This window comes from Pollicipes pollicipes, unplaced genomic scaffold (assembly GCF_011947565.3).
Source record: "Pollicipes pollicipes isolate AB1234 unplaced genomic scaffold, Ppol_2.1 Scaffold_3447;HRSCAF=4054_pilon_pilon_pilon, whole genome shotgun sequence".
Taxonomy (NCBI): Eukaryota; Metazoa; Arthropoda; class Thecostraca; order Pollicipedomorpha; family Pollicipedidae; genus Pollicipes; species Pollicipes pollicipes.
Genome location: NW_023596297.1, coordinates 28,125,895 through 28,140,034, shown reverse-complemented (window position 1 = coordinate 28,140,034; position 14,140 = coordinate 28,125,895).

The window sequence follows — 14,140 nt, the reverse complement described above, 5'->3', positions numbered from 1 at the left end:
ATCGACACTAAATTTTAGGAAATCATTTTATTTCGTGGTGCTGTGAGGTATACGTCACCTGGAGTAAGAGCGAAATTACTTAAGTGCGCTGTCGAGGAGCACTATTCACACAGACACGACAGCAGTAATAGCCTCATTCCTCGGAGGAGGACCAAGAGAATGGAGATATTGTTGTGTTGATATTTCGGCAACATGCCTTCATCGAAACAGAAGCAGAAGTTACGACAAAGACATGTTGCCGAAATATCAACACACCTACATCTCCATTCTCCTGGTCTTTCTCCGAGGAATGAAGCTATTACTACTGCCTCAAGTATGGTGTGAAAACGGCTTTAAATTCCCAGCATTCAGTCTTAAGGTTTGGACCCCCGGGCCAGTCAGGCCAGTATTGTTACGAATGGCTGAAGCACTTCGCCGCAATGGCGAGGCTAAGCCTCATCACAGCCGGCTTCAGGGGACAGGAGAGATCAGGCCGGCATCGCATTGAGTGGGTTGGGACGGTCGTGGAGGCGACACCGGAGTTCAGTAGGTGTGTGAAGGTCTCGTCGGTCTCGGGTCATGCCCGTTTGGCGATGATGATGCCTGGCCAACGTTTAGGGATGTGGTTGGGAAGCACGAGGTCAGCTATGTTTAGACGTCATGTGACATGAACCTTTTAAATGGCATTACGCCATCTGATGTTACGGCTTGAAAGGCACAACAAATTGTGAAAGTTCTGACCACATCAGTTGCTTTCCTAAATTGTGCTTTACGTGAGCCATACCGTAGGAGTCATTACTGTTCTTTTTTAACGTTCACGACCAAACAAAAAGAAATGGTCGTGACTTTTCCTGAAACCCTTCTCAGACCGCTGCTAACTTTGCTCACACTACGAGTCTTTTGTTGCAGTTGGTGCGGCTACATACTAGTTTTTTCATGACTTTCCTAATTCGGCCAAATTTTTGGCGTGTTTTGGGTGTAATAAATCGACCATTTGCCATAAAATAAGTTAAAGCGGAATCGCCGCCTTTCATCTCGCACCCGTACTCCTTACCAACTCAAAGCTTAAAGTACCTTTCTAACTGTGCTGAAGGCAATGAGGTTTATAGTGGTGTGTAAAAAGACAAATCAGGGGACAAATGAGGGACTGGGTTTGGGTGTTTTGTTATTGCTGAGGTGCAAGACGAGAACTAGTCCCGACCGAAATATTGCCACAGTGATCGTTTCTATTGGTATGAGTGGCTGGAGGCACAACCGACCGGGCTTTTGCCTCGTGTTTTCTCCGCGAGTATCGGAGTCTGTGTTACGTTACCGTTATTGGCGTGTTTGCTCCGAGCGGCCCATGCGCCAGGCTTGTGCGCCCGGCTAGTCGTTTGCCAGCGTTTACGGTTGTGTGTGGCGACTCTGTGATGTTGTTGAGGCACTGATCTCCCGATCAGTCGACCGGTGTGACAAGTGGTCGGTGAGTCACTGCTGAGGCGCCAGATGTTGAGGCCCCTGGCGCAGCGTGGTTCTCAACGTCCCGCTTCGCTGGCGGCTGCGGCCGGCTTGGCGTGGTGAGTCCGGCTGGTCTGCTTTCTCGTCGGCCGGTCTGCAGTCGGTCCGGTCACCACACGATCGGCAGCCGTGTGGTGACGCTGGTGATGCGCTGCCGCGGCAGCTGTATAGTGCCGACGGCTCCGGCTGACACCGGCGGCTCCGTTGGTGTTGCTGTGTCAGCTGCCCCGGCCACCCGACGGCCGCGGGCGTCCGGCCGGCCGTGTGTTCCGTGTGTCGTGTGCGTCCGGTGCCGCTCCTCGCATGAGGCTCCTGCTGGCGTGCGCCGGCACTGGCTGAGAGCTGAGAGAGCTGTTTAGCTGAGAAAGCCGCCTACCCGTGCCCCAACGACCCTCTCCGGTAGCAGTTGCTCGGTGTTGTTCGCGGGTGCTCGTGCTGTGCCGAGAATGCGTCTCTGTTGTGTGAGATGACGGCTGCGAGCCTTCGACATTGGACATGTCGCGTCCCGTCGTCACGTTCTCTATTCAACCTCGTGTTGGCTCTGCCCGCCCCGTCTCCCTCCGCTCTTTCCATCGCGCGGTCTGTCTCCCTCTTTCTCTCTGTGAGCAATAACTGAGTGCGTTACAGTTCGGGGCGCAGGGCGACGCATCGCCTACCGGTGCGCCGCTTCGATGGTCGACGGCCGCGCTCGCGCGCCATTGTCGCCGCACTGCGTCATCGGTGTCGTTCTGGAGCGCGCGGCCCCGGTGGGCGGTCACCGAGCCCTCGTGAGCCTGGTCATCAAGTTAATGTGGCCCGTGTCTCCTAGTTGGTGTGGTATGTGTGTGAATATATGTTGTTCAACGCCCTCCGTCCTTTTAGGCGTCAGAGAGATTATTTCCAAACTGATGGATAAATGGCTCTTCAGGAAAAGCGTGCGGAATTAAGGCACGAATATGACAGACATTTATATCCATTTCGGCATAAACTATGCATCGATGCAAAGACCATTCCATGCTTTTTCGCACCTGCCTGCTGAGCTCCCATGTCCCTCCGGCGTGCCTACACCGTGGCCCCTTGGATTACAAGTGCAACACGAGCTCCATGTGGCCCTCACACCCCTCCAGGGACTGTACCGCCCGATCCTTTGCTGCAAAAATAACGGCATGGCATGTCTCTGGCGTCGTGGCTTTCAAAACTGTTGCTATACGCTTTCAGATGGGTGGTTTTCGCGCTGTGTGGAAACACTTGCGAGCTCAAATGCACTGCAAAAATAAATCTGGAGGACTTTGATAGGGGAGTGTGCTGGCCGTTTATTTTGGCTCCCTTAATATATTGAGTCCCAGCCATGTCTCTCTACTTTTTTAAAGATTTGATCCGTACCCTTTGAATGGGTGGATTTCAGGGATCAGAGCTCATGCTAAACAGTGCTTATTGTGTGAGCCCTGACCCCTACCACCCGATCGCGCAATTCCATGTCAACGGCAGAATTTGGTGGCGAAAGCTTAACGTGCCGCAATGCTCGGCATGGTCCGTCCTGTCCTCTGTCGTCAACTGACCTTCAGCGCGACCGCTGCCACCGGCCGCAGGCCATGCCTGTCGAGGGCAAATAGCGAGCGCCCTAAAGCGACTCGAACCCACCCCACCACGGGTGGGTGGATCGGAAGACATTCGCTCTAACCAACTGAGCCACTGGGACGAACAAATATATCTCGGCTATATCTCGTCTATATATCTGAGTCATATCTCGCCTCGTCGGCCAGCTGTGTCGTCACACCATCTCGCTGAAGCAGCTCTGGTGTGACATGGCCCACCGCAGACTCTTCAAACCGCCCAGAGCTTGTGAAAACCACCATCTACCATATGCATCATATATACCACATACATACATACATGTATATATGTGCATGCTTGTATGTTTACTTAGATATATCTATACATATATATGCATAAATAGATAGATAGATAGATAGATAGATAGATAAGAGCTGATTCCTTATAAACAATCTAGTTGTTTCATCGTTCAAGGTCCGTGCTTTCGACTTAGCATTGTCGTACAGACCAAAAATTGTTCGTACAAAACCACTCATATATTCATTGACATCTTTACGCTCTTACGTTTCAAAGCCTTGCCTCACCGCAAGAGAAATATAAATGACCCAAGTAATAACTTGTGACTTTTTAAGGACTTACTTTTGCATTGCTATCGTAAGAAGAGCTTACATCATTTTATTACATCTATAAATATATTTACATATATATGATATAATATAAGCAAATTATTTGCATATATATATATATATATATATATATATATAATTCATACGTGCATTGGGCCATTGCGGTCACCGCAGCCGCTCGGATGGCCTGAAACCAGAGGGGATCAATGGCGCCTGGCCTGCGTTGGTGATGTACGAGGCGGCGCACTTCCCACTGTATGGTGGTGCTTTGCCAACCACATCGTGAGACCCGATAGGCCAAAAAACGATACTTTCACTGCCAATTTTCGGTCTAAACGAAAGTGTGTATCAATGCTAAACAAAACCTGAACGACGAACGTTGGGGCAGATTCGCACCGGCGAACAAAACAGCCTTTGCAGCAAAATCACGCGTCAGTATCGGTTAGTGAGAACTTCTAATATAGCCTCCCATGGTATGGAAAGAGCTTGAACTCTTGTTTTGCCAGCCGGGATGCAGTGGTCTTTCTATAGCCCATCTCCTGTTGGAGCCAGAGGAGAGCTTCGTGCAGGCTTTCCAGCAATACCTGTTTTTGCGCTTGCAATCTCGGATGGTGTCCGTTTGGCTTGTTTCTGTGGGCTGACTGCGACAGTCTGGTCTCCAGGACTTCCCTTTGCAATGACCTTCGGCACATGGTGTAAATATTTTTCGCTTTGCTTTTCGTGCTCAAAGCTGTTGTGTGAATTTCCTTTAAATTTTAATGTTCATCTCCAAGCACCGTTCCACTGTTTATACACTTTCGTCATCTGTGTACGGCGACATAGTTTCTTGAGAATGGTTAAGACATGAAAGAAGATAGCAACGAGACGACTTTCAGAAAAGCCACATGAAGTGTCTTGTCCTTTCGCATGAAGACCGCTATTTCAAAAAAGCATCCGTCCAGTTTTCCGGAAACGTCTGGTATTTATTAGGAGGCTAAGGGGAGCCTCACTGTTCACATCTTGATTGACCTCAGGTCTGTTCAGACAGCTTTTACGCGCGTCGTGCGCCCGTCTTCAGCCCCGACTACAACAAACACATTTGCTTACGTCATGGTTTTGCTGAATGCATTATAGTTTTCGACAGCTATTGCCGCTGCACACAAAATGTACCCTTTTCTCGCCTCTACCGTTTGGTCATGCTGGGCAGTATTATGAGAAGAGGAGCCCAATGAATTTTGGTGGTTTACATATTGTTTGGCGTTATTTCCAGCAATTGTTATTTTCGTTTTTGCAAACCCCCTGTCTTAGATTGAACAGTGACATATTTCACAAAAAGTTCTGCAAGTTTCTCTGCATGCTGATACTTGACACATTTTTAATTGCTCATCCGTGCAAAGCCCCTAAAAATAACAGGGTACATGTATCGCGTGACAAGCAGCGTGTTGCTTCGCGATTGACGTAACACACGCGAAGCAATACCGCTGGGTCCAGCACAGAGAAGAGTTATAATGTGCATTGGCAAATCGCGAATTACAACAGATCACTATGCAGTGTCGAGGCTGCATTTATAAGGAACCTGTTCAAAGCATAGCTTGTTGTTTAACTGCACATACCGTGCCATCCTTGAAGGGCTTTGCGGTTTTTCACAATGATATTGAAGTGAATACCCCACGGCAGGCGCGGGTCTATCACACACCACTGGTTGGGGTGGTGAAATTGTGGCCAAATGTCGCATAATCTAGCCGAAATATGATAACATGTGCGACGCATTTCAGTAGTGGCATCATTCGAAACGTTGTTACTCTGGCAATGAGCCCTGCCAACCCCAGCCATTTCAATATAAAATAACACCACAAAATCGAAATAATTTATGTTTTTGACGACTCTGGCCAAAGCATTGAGTAAACATAAACACATTGGGCGGATGCTGGCCGTGAGGACCCGGACCAGAGGCCTGAGCAGCTTCCATAGCCCAGTGTTTCCATCATACCATAACGTATTGTGTTCGAGATCGGCCCGGGAAAATGTGACATTGAGCTCCTCCCCGCTCTAATAATGGCGCACGTAGCGCCAGACAGCGGTTGGATGAATTGGTGGGTTGTTGAGGATGCATTAGCTTAAACGGTACACTGGGCTTCATGTTGTCTGCCCTGATTGTCAAGATCTGACTCACTCCTTGAAACGCCTAAAAGAGTGCGGATCATTGTTTTAGGCTCAGAACAAATGGGCGGCTGCATGCATCTAACTCAATTGCCCATGCGGTTGTGCGCCTTCAAAACCGTTAAACTGTGTGAGTTTTGCGTCGCTGCAACTCAAAGGGCGCGAGGTTTGGCTAGGTTTTCTCGCAGTTTGACAATTTCACGCCTCCTATGATTGGGAAAAGTGTGTTTGTGATAATGCAGCAATGTTGCAGGATCCTGGCCGAACAGCCAGCAGGCGAATGCCTTTACGCCTTAACAGGATGACTTCTAAAGAATTACACTAACTATTGCTGAAAGAAGCACGGCAATATGATCAGTCCTTGCAAACATAAAATCTCCCGAAAAGCATGAATGCTGAGCCCGGTGGGCCGAAGTGCTGAAGCTACAAAATCTTTAGCTAGTTGATGTTGATGCAAGAACAGTCAGCGCCCTCACTTGGTAATAAAGGCGGAAAATAATAAGTGAAAATGAAAAACGCTTTCAGTTACACGTTGTTAAAATTGGAGCATGCAGTTCCAATCAGGCATGGCTAATTTAGGAATATCCTCGCATGCATATATTTGAATATAAGTGTCAAATTTTATGGTCTTTATCTTTGAGCCGGTAATGTGTGTGGTCTTCAGTTACCTTTGAGTGTCTGGGTAATACAACAGTTGCCAGGACAGGAAGCTGCTGCGAGTGCGTCTGGCTTTTCAAATGCATCTCTCGAATCGTTATCACGTCGTAAACAAAAACTGGATTTGGCAAGTTTACAACCGTTTCACACTTGCGCTACATGTTCTGAGATGTACCCATAGTAAAATATGACGTAAAGATTTTTTAACCGACATATGAACTCGTTATCATACATCTGGACGGCGAAAAGGACGGAAATTGGCGCATTGCAATGCTTTCTTAGCCTGGCGTTGGTCAGACTTTCTTTTCGTGTTTTTGTTTTTGTTTTGTTTTAATGGCTTATATGTTATATGCACCCATCAATCATCACGAACTTTTCTAAGATCATTTTAAGGATATCCAGTGTGAGGCTGCATCAGGTTAAATTTGCAACTTCCGTGAAATTTGCCCGTTGCATCGTGAATGTAAGTCGCTGAACCGTGTTAGTGGTGATATCAGTGTCATTTACAGTGAAGGTTACGTCAGGTCAAACCTTTGAAATAATTATAACAAGCATGTTAGTAAATGTGCCATTGTGTAAGCATCAATATTGTCGCCGTGTGTAACGATCGTGCGAGCAAGGAAGCCAATGTCGATGTCGTGGGAAGTTATGAAGTCATCCCAGCCTATCTCACATTATCTCGCTGTGAATAAATGATGACACGATTGGAGCTGTTCCAGTCTAAATCTATGGACATATGCAAAGCTGTACCGAAGCCCCCAAAAAGAGGTTGTGTCCGATTTTATCCAAGCTAGCTAGTGAAATGGAGAAGATACTATAACATAGCCGCAGTAGAGTTCTATCATGCTCGTCAAAACCATCCCAATGTTGTTTTTGTTCTCTGGCCCATCCGGCACAGGATCGGTGAATGTCCATCCCAGAACGCAGAAACTGGTGAGAGCAGCAAAGCTGTCGAGGGATAATTCATTCATTTTCAGTCTACCTGCTAATCCTATCGCCGATACCAAAACACCACAAAAATGCAAATCGCTTGAGTAGGTATTGGTCAGATCAACACGGCTACTTCCTGTGCAGTTCCCTGTCCCAACCATTTTCTATTTATCTTAAGTGTGTTATACTTCAGGCCGGTTCTGGAAAAGAGGGCATCAGTCACTCCCAAGTAATTACTGACGCACCTCTGGATCGGACAGTGTTAAGATCGCTCAGCGAATTCAGATTACTAACGCACCTCTGGATCGGACAGTGCTGAGATCGCTCGGCGAGCTCAGATTACTGACGTACCTCTGGATCGGACAGTGTTGAGATCGCTCAGTGAGTTCAGATTACTGACGCACCTCTGAATCAGACAGTGTTGAGATTGCTTGGTGAGCTCAGGTTACTAACGCACTTCTGAATCAGATAGCATTGAGGTCGATCAATGAGTTGAGATTGCTGACGCACCTCTGGATCGGACAGTGTTGAGATTGTTCAGTGAGTTTTGAATAGCGCACTCGCCGACACCGCACACACAGCTTCAACTGTCTGCTTGATTACAAAGATATGACATAAATTCTTCAAAATCTAGAACAAAATAGGCGGCTCTATGGTTTGCGCCTGACAGTGTGCGACTGAATGCGTACGTTGTTTCACACGTTTGATAATAAATATATTCCTTCTCCCTCCGTCAAAACTACCTTAAAGAAAATCTCGCTCAACTTGCAATGCTGCATTCAGTCCTTCTTGACTAAATAGCCTGAGACTAAATGCCTACAACCGTATCACGATTTAACTTCTAGTGTGCTTCTTGTTACTCAAAACTTGCATAAAGCCGCGATCACTGGATAAAGAGATACTGCTTCTAGAACAGTGTGGCGGCAGGTATGATCCACGGCCGGGATGGGCCGGTTCGGTCCGATCACGTAAAAAAATGAGTCGCGACTTAAGTTAGACTCCCTCGCCACATAATTTTGCTCGTAAAAACCGTAAAGATTGATGTCAGTTGCAAAGAACCAAAAGCAAGAGATCACGTTGATGCATTAGAAGACTAAAGTGCAGTGTCCGAGCCTTCCGCAAGCTGGGCTGACTCAATGTGCCGACTCAAACCTTCTGCCTGCTCATCCGACCTAGCTGCCAATTCGGGTCTTGCAACATCTCCCAACTCGAACCATCCGCCTGCTAATCCGACCACCTGCTGACTTGAGTTTTGCGTCTGCTCATCTTAGCATGTCCCACCAGCTGATCTGACCAGCCGCTGACCCAAAACTTTTACCACCCGACGTGACCAGCCGCTGACCCGAGCCGTCCGCCCGCTGGCGTGCACGGCCGCGCGCCAGCCGCCGCCCGCCTCCCAGCGGCCCCGGCCGCCGCGTTGCTCGGCGCCGCCAACGCCGACGCCGGCGCGGACGCGTCGTCGGCGTCGGCGCCGTGAAGGACCGCGGTCGGAAAGGCGCGCTGTCAGCCGGGCGCATCCAGCGCCGGTCGGGCGGAAGTTGATAAGCCCGGAGGGTGTCACGATAGCCGGGAGGGATCGAGAAGAGCGGGGGAGAGCGGCGGAGGCAGGCCGGCAGAAACGGCAGGCATGAAGAGCGATGCACAGAACAGTAATGGAGAGAGAGAGGGGGGGAGAGAGTAAATAATATGCATTATGCATATGCTCCGCAAGAAGCGAAGAAAACAGACAGGACAGATCCTGGAGAAAGTACCGGAAAAGACGGTATGAGTGTGTTTGCAAAGGATTGCGAAAGAGACAGAAAGAATAGAGAGAGAGGGGGGAGGGGAGGGGGAAATGAGGGTGAGGATGGATGGGGGAGCAAATGCATGACAAAGAATACCAGCAACGCTGATGATGAATAGCGGACGGTATAAAAAGCATACAAGCAGGCAACTCAATACACGAACTTAACAGGCCCTCCATCAGACATCAAATTGACGGAGGCAAACTAATGACCGGACCTGTGCTGGTCCCCAACTTCCCATCACTTGTCTCTTGCTAGGTATGGAGGCCAATAAAACATTTGGGATGGAGGCGACGTTTATTGTGAAGACGCTTTTTACCTGAAATATTCTCCCCATCAGTTTCCAAGGTGCTGGCGTTGACCCGTGCAACAATTTAACGAAAACATAGCGATCCAAGCGAGGTGAAATAACAACCAAAAAACTTTTAAGCGCAGTTTTGTTTTGGTAAATGGCGGCAGGGGCTGGCTTTACATGGATCGCAAACTAAAAACAAAACAAAGACCAAGAGCCTAAAACCTTCAGATTCTTGTGACGAATTGGCGATTATTATCACTTTCGAATTTCTTTTGTACATATTGCACGCAAATCACAACAATGTGTTACAATTTGCTTAGAGGTTCCGTGGCCCGCAAGACCGTCTCCACGCTTGAATAACTTAATGGTTATTCAAGCGTTAAATGTCTCAGGAAAAGAGATGCATGAAGGTGAGACTGAAAATGGTTTTGACTGACTGTGTCAGTGAGTAAGGCCAGAATAAAAGCCTGCAATCCACACAGTCTGAACATCCACGGAAAATGGTCAAATTTTTCACACATTGCACGCAAGTCGCTTGGTATGCACTTGGCAGAAAAAGTTCCAAAAATTACAAACTTGTAATTGAATCAAACAAAGGTTGTAGGCTTTTGGGGCACCCGCTAAGGCTCACCTGCCACACACTTGCCCTTTCCTATCCGCTCCCCCGCACACAACCGCTGCGAGACCCAGCACGCACCGCCGCGTGCGCCCGTGGGTGGCGGGCGGCGGCTGGCGTCGCCACTCTGCCGACTCAGCCGGGTCGCGCCGACCGGGCCAGCTCGCTGTCGCAGCAGCCCTTTAGACAAAGGGGCCGCCGGCCCGGCCAGCCGTGGAGAGCTAATGACGGGCGGCGGCGGCGGCGGCGGCGGCGACGGCCCGGGGCGGCTCGAGCTGCAGACGGTGACGCGTCGGCGGCGGCCGCGCTCAACCACACACAGACCGCGGCCTGGTGCAGCGGCCGCTGCAGACGCAGTCCGCTCTAGACGAGGCCTATTGTAGATACGGCCCACTGTAGACATGGTGCACTCTGGACGCTACCCGCTATAGACACAGCCCCCTACAAATACGGCACGTTTTAGGCACTACCCGCCCCCTAGAAGCGCGCCACTGCAGAAAATAGTCTACTGTAGACGCTACACACTGCAGACACGGTCCTCTGCAGATGCGGACACTGCAGACAGGATCACTGTAGATGCGGCACACTGTAGACACTGTCCGTCGCAGGCACAGCTTGCTGCAGTCACGGCCCACAGCGGGCAAGGCCCACTTTAAGCAAGGCCCACTTCAGGCACGACCCACTGCAGACACGGCCTGACGTAGATTGCAGGCACATTCCAGTAAAGACATGACTCAGTGCGGGCACGACCTACGGCAAGTGCAGAACACTCTGAATACGGCGCACTGTAGCGGCTTAGGCACGGCACACCTAGGGAAACACCGTGAGCACATTCCTTGTATCCACGCCCGGCTGTTAACAAAGCCGAGTCCAGACATCATATAATTTTCAGATTAAGAACTATATCTCAAGGAGAAAATTGGCGTCGGATAGATCTTCGTACTTTTTTATATATTTTTTTATTATCCGCGTGCGGACGGGGTTTGTGGTGTCAAGCTTTGTCACAATGGTGTGCGCATGCTTTTCACGAGTCAAACAAGGCATTGTGCCACGGGAAATGTCAGTTGATAGGCCTTGCGGAATTACATCAGATATATCCTGATGCATTTATGATGTGCCGGATGATGTCCCCATAGCCAAACACGCCTTGCAGTTTATGTGTCCAAAACATGTACAGAAGTGCTATTGTCACTATGACGGCACCTAATCATCTACGATATTTTAAAAACACATATGCATCATTTTGCACCCAGGACAAAGTTGCTTTTGGCCAGCGGCGTTGACGTAACGTCATGTCTCTTCACAAAATGAATCACCCAGCGACCTGGAGAAAGCGCTAGCCCTCACCAAGACTTTTATAAAGTACAAGCGAGAAAGTGCGCCACCCAAAACATCGAGTCCGTTCGTCACCGCAGTGGACACACGGAAACACAGGATGGTGTGTGCTCAGAGAGCAGTCGTGTCATGGTCCGAGCAGTGTGTCAGCCCAGTGCAGCCAGCAGCTATCGTCACGCGGGCGTTGTCAGCTGCATTCCACAAGCGTTCACCTCTCCTCAGCTTACCCGGCGTGAGCAAAAGGGTCACAGGCCAGGTTTGGCCTTCATCGTTTTGATTATCGTTGCTTTTCGTCTCGCACAGGTAGCAGCGTCATTCAGATTCATAGACACGCTATTGATGGAAAAACAGAAGTAGATACAGCGTGAATGCGAAGGGGGGGCAAGAAAGAGATGATGAAAGAAAGGGGAGTATCAAATTATGCCCCCTTCAGTGCTCATTACCATTCCCTTTACTCCCCCTCCCTCCCCGCTCATCAGAAGTTTTGCTATGCCACCAGACGAAGGCGTCACCAAAATAGAGGTTTTCGAGTGTAAAACGATTTTCTGAGGACTATGCTGGTGCTCTAGGGACGCAGCCGATACTTTGGGTCAAATGATAAAAGTGACCGGGTAGCCGCTGCTCTAGGATCACACTCGTCTCAGTGGGTACGGACCTCTTGCCCCATTTCCCGTATTCAGTGATGTCGTCCATAGTACTTATTGGTATCTCTTTCATGTATTTTACGTCAGGTTTTAAACACAAAGCGCTTGCTCGTGCAAAAGCACGAGCAAGCGCTGATTTGAAGTATGAGCAAGTATGAGCAAGATTTGAAATTTTGACTGCGTAACAAACTTTGTTTTCTAAAATTAAAATAATGAAGCCAGTTATACAACGTATGGATAACCTATGCTCATCAATTCGACATCACTAAACCTAGTAGAAGACTTCAAGGTTTGGGTAGGCCCATGAATACCTACATGAAGTGGGTAAGGAGCTGGATTGGGTGCAGAGTTCGGGAAATTACAGGTCTGGGTGTACGGATATCGATAACAAATTTACAAAATTTCGGGTAGATTCTTCGGGACTACTACACATTGTCACTGCCTGTGCTTCTTTATTTATGCTCAGCTCACTTACGCTACTTTTGCAATTGTCAACACAAAGCGTTTACTTTGGGTGCCGACTCTGCTGACACCGTGTTCCATTCTTTAAAACATAGGTGCTGGAAACATGCAAAAGAGTGGGTAACTAGTGGGTGTAACCCAGCGGTGATATGATTTCATAATAGGTATAAGGGTGTAGCTTTAAAAATGCTCTTAAAACTTTTAGCACGCCGTAGGCGCGCGTAATTTGTTGCGTGCCGTAAAAAAGTTCAACGTTCTCGATCGTTTTACTTTTACACATCCATCTGTGATTTTGAATTGTCATTACCTAGTCACATACTTCCTACGTACTCCGCTGAACGCAACTAATTAGGAATGGATGGCAGGTAGTTTATGGTACAGCTCCATGGGTAGCGGGTGACTTAAGTAAAATATTTTACCCGCGGGGACCTGTAGCAAGGTAACTCCTCCCAACACAAAGAATGTAGGTATTTTCACAACTCCTGCGAAAAGCTCCGAAGAAAAAGCTGAATAACTCCCCTCCCTGGACTAGCCATCATTACCATTATTAGCTCTGAAAAGGCGCTAAATGTGCCTGGGACAAACTAGCGCATGTCAGCGCACACCAGTACGACTGCCCGTTATGCAAGGGCATAAACTCAACTCGTACGCACGGTTCATGTGTGGGGGAAATAATCCAAGTAGCATCTGAGAATATCCCCAGATACATCGTCACAAGGAATCAGAAGTGCACTTACATGTGTCCTAAGCCTTTCGTGTTACACATTACACATGGTCATTTCCCCGCTTCTTGCATTCGCAATGTCAAGGCCGTTCCGGAAGGCTCGAACGGCTTCTTTTGTGATCCGATAGTGGCGCCACCTATACGGGTTCACGCTTGTCGCACGTGAGCTCTTCCTAAACCATCGCAAAAATGAAGTGAACTTCGAAAAGATTGCTGCCAATGTAAGATAACATCGCAGTGAAAGTCGGCTTCCCGACTTGCAGCCGCGCCAGGTGTAGGCACGATCCGCAGCAAAAAAAAAAAAAACGTTCATTTTCATGTCCACCTTGTGCAATCTGTTCAAATCCAGACTACGGGGTTTTCAGTGTCTGAATTCTAGAACACGGCCAAGAATGAAACAAATTTCGGTGAAAAGTTTAGTGCGCTCAAGTTGAGCTTTCAAAGCCTCTGCAATCGTTCACTGCCAGTTGTGGTGGTTGATTTAGTGAATTCATCGTTGTGAGCGAAAGGGATGCTTGGGAGCAAACAGACCATTATGAGACATGTTTAGAACTTGGGGCATAATTCTGGTAGTGCACGTCGCCAAACAATGCACCTGCAAGATGAATGCATGCAGGGTTAGAATACTTCCTCGGGTACCTATGTAGTCGAGCGAAAGATCCATAACCGACTCATTTAAAATATGGCCAGTATTGGTGACCAGCTGCAAATTGGCAACACATCAAGGGTGCGAGAAAGCCGTTATACTACAGATTGAGCGCAGGCCGGGCAAGCTAAATAGGTGTGAACAAATTTCAAGGCCGTGTAGTATGTCAATTCTAGACCCCACCTCTCTCAAAATGTTTTTTAGGTAAATTCGTGCCTCAGGGACATCTTGAATTATTGTTTTTACTTTTCAATGTCGTTTTCAACCAGTCTG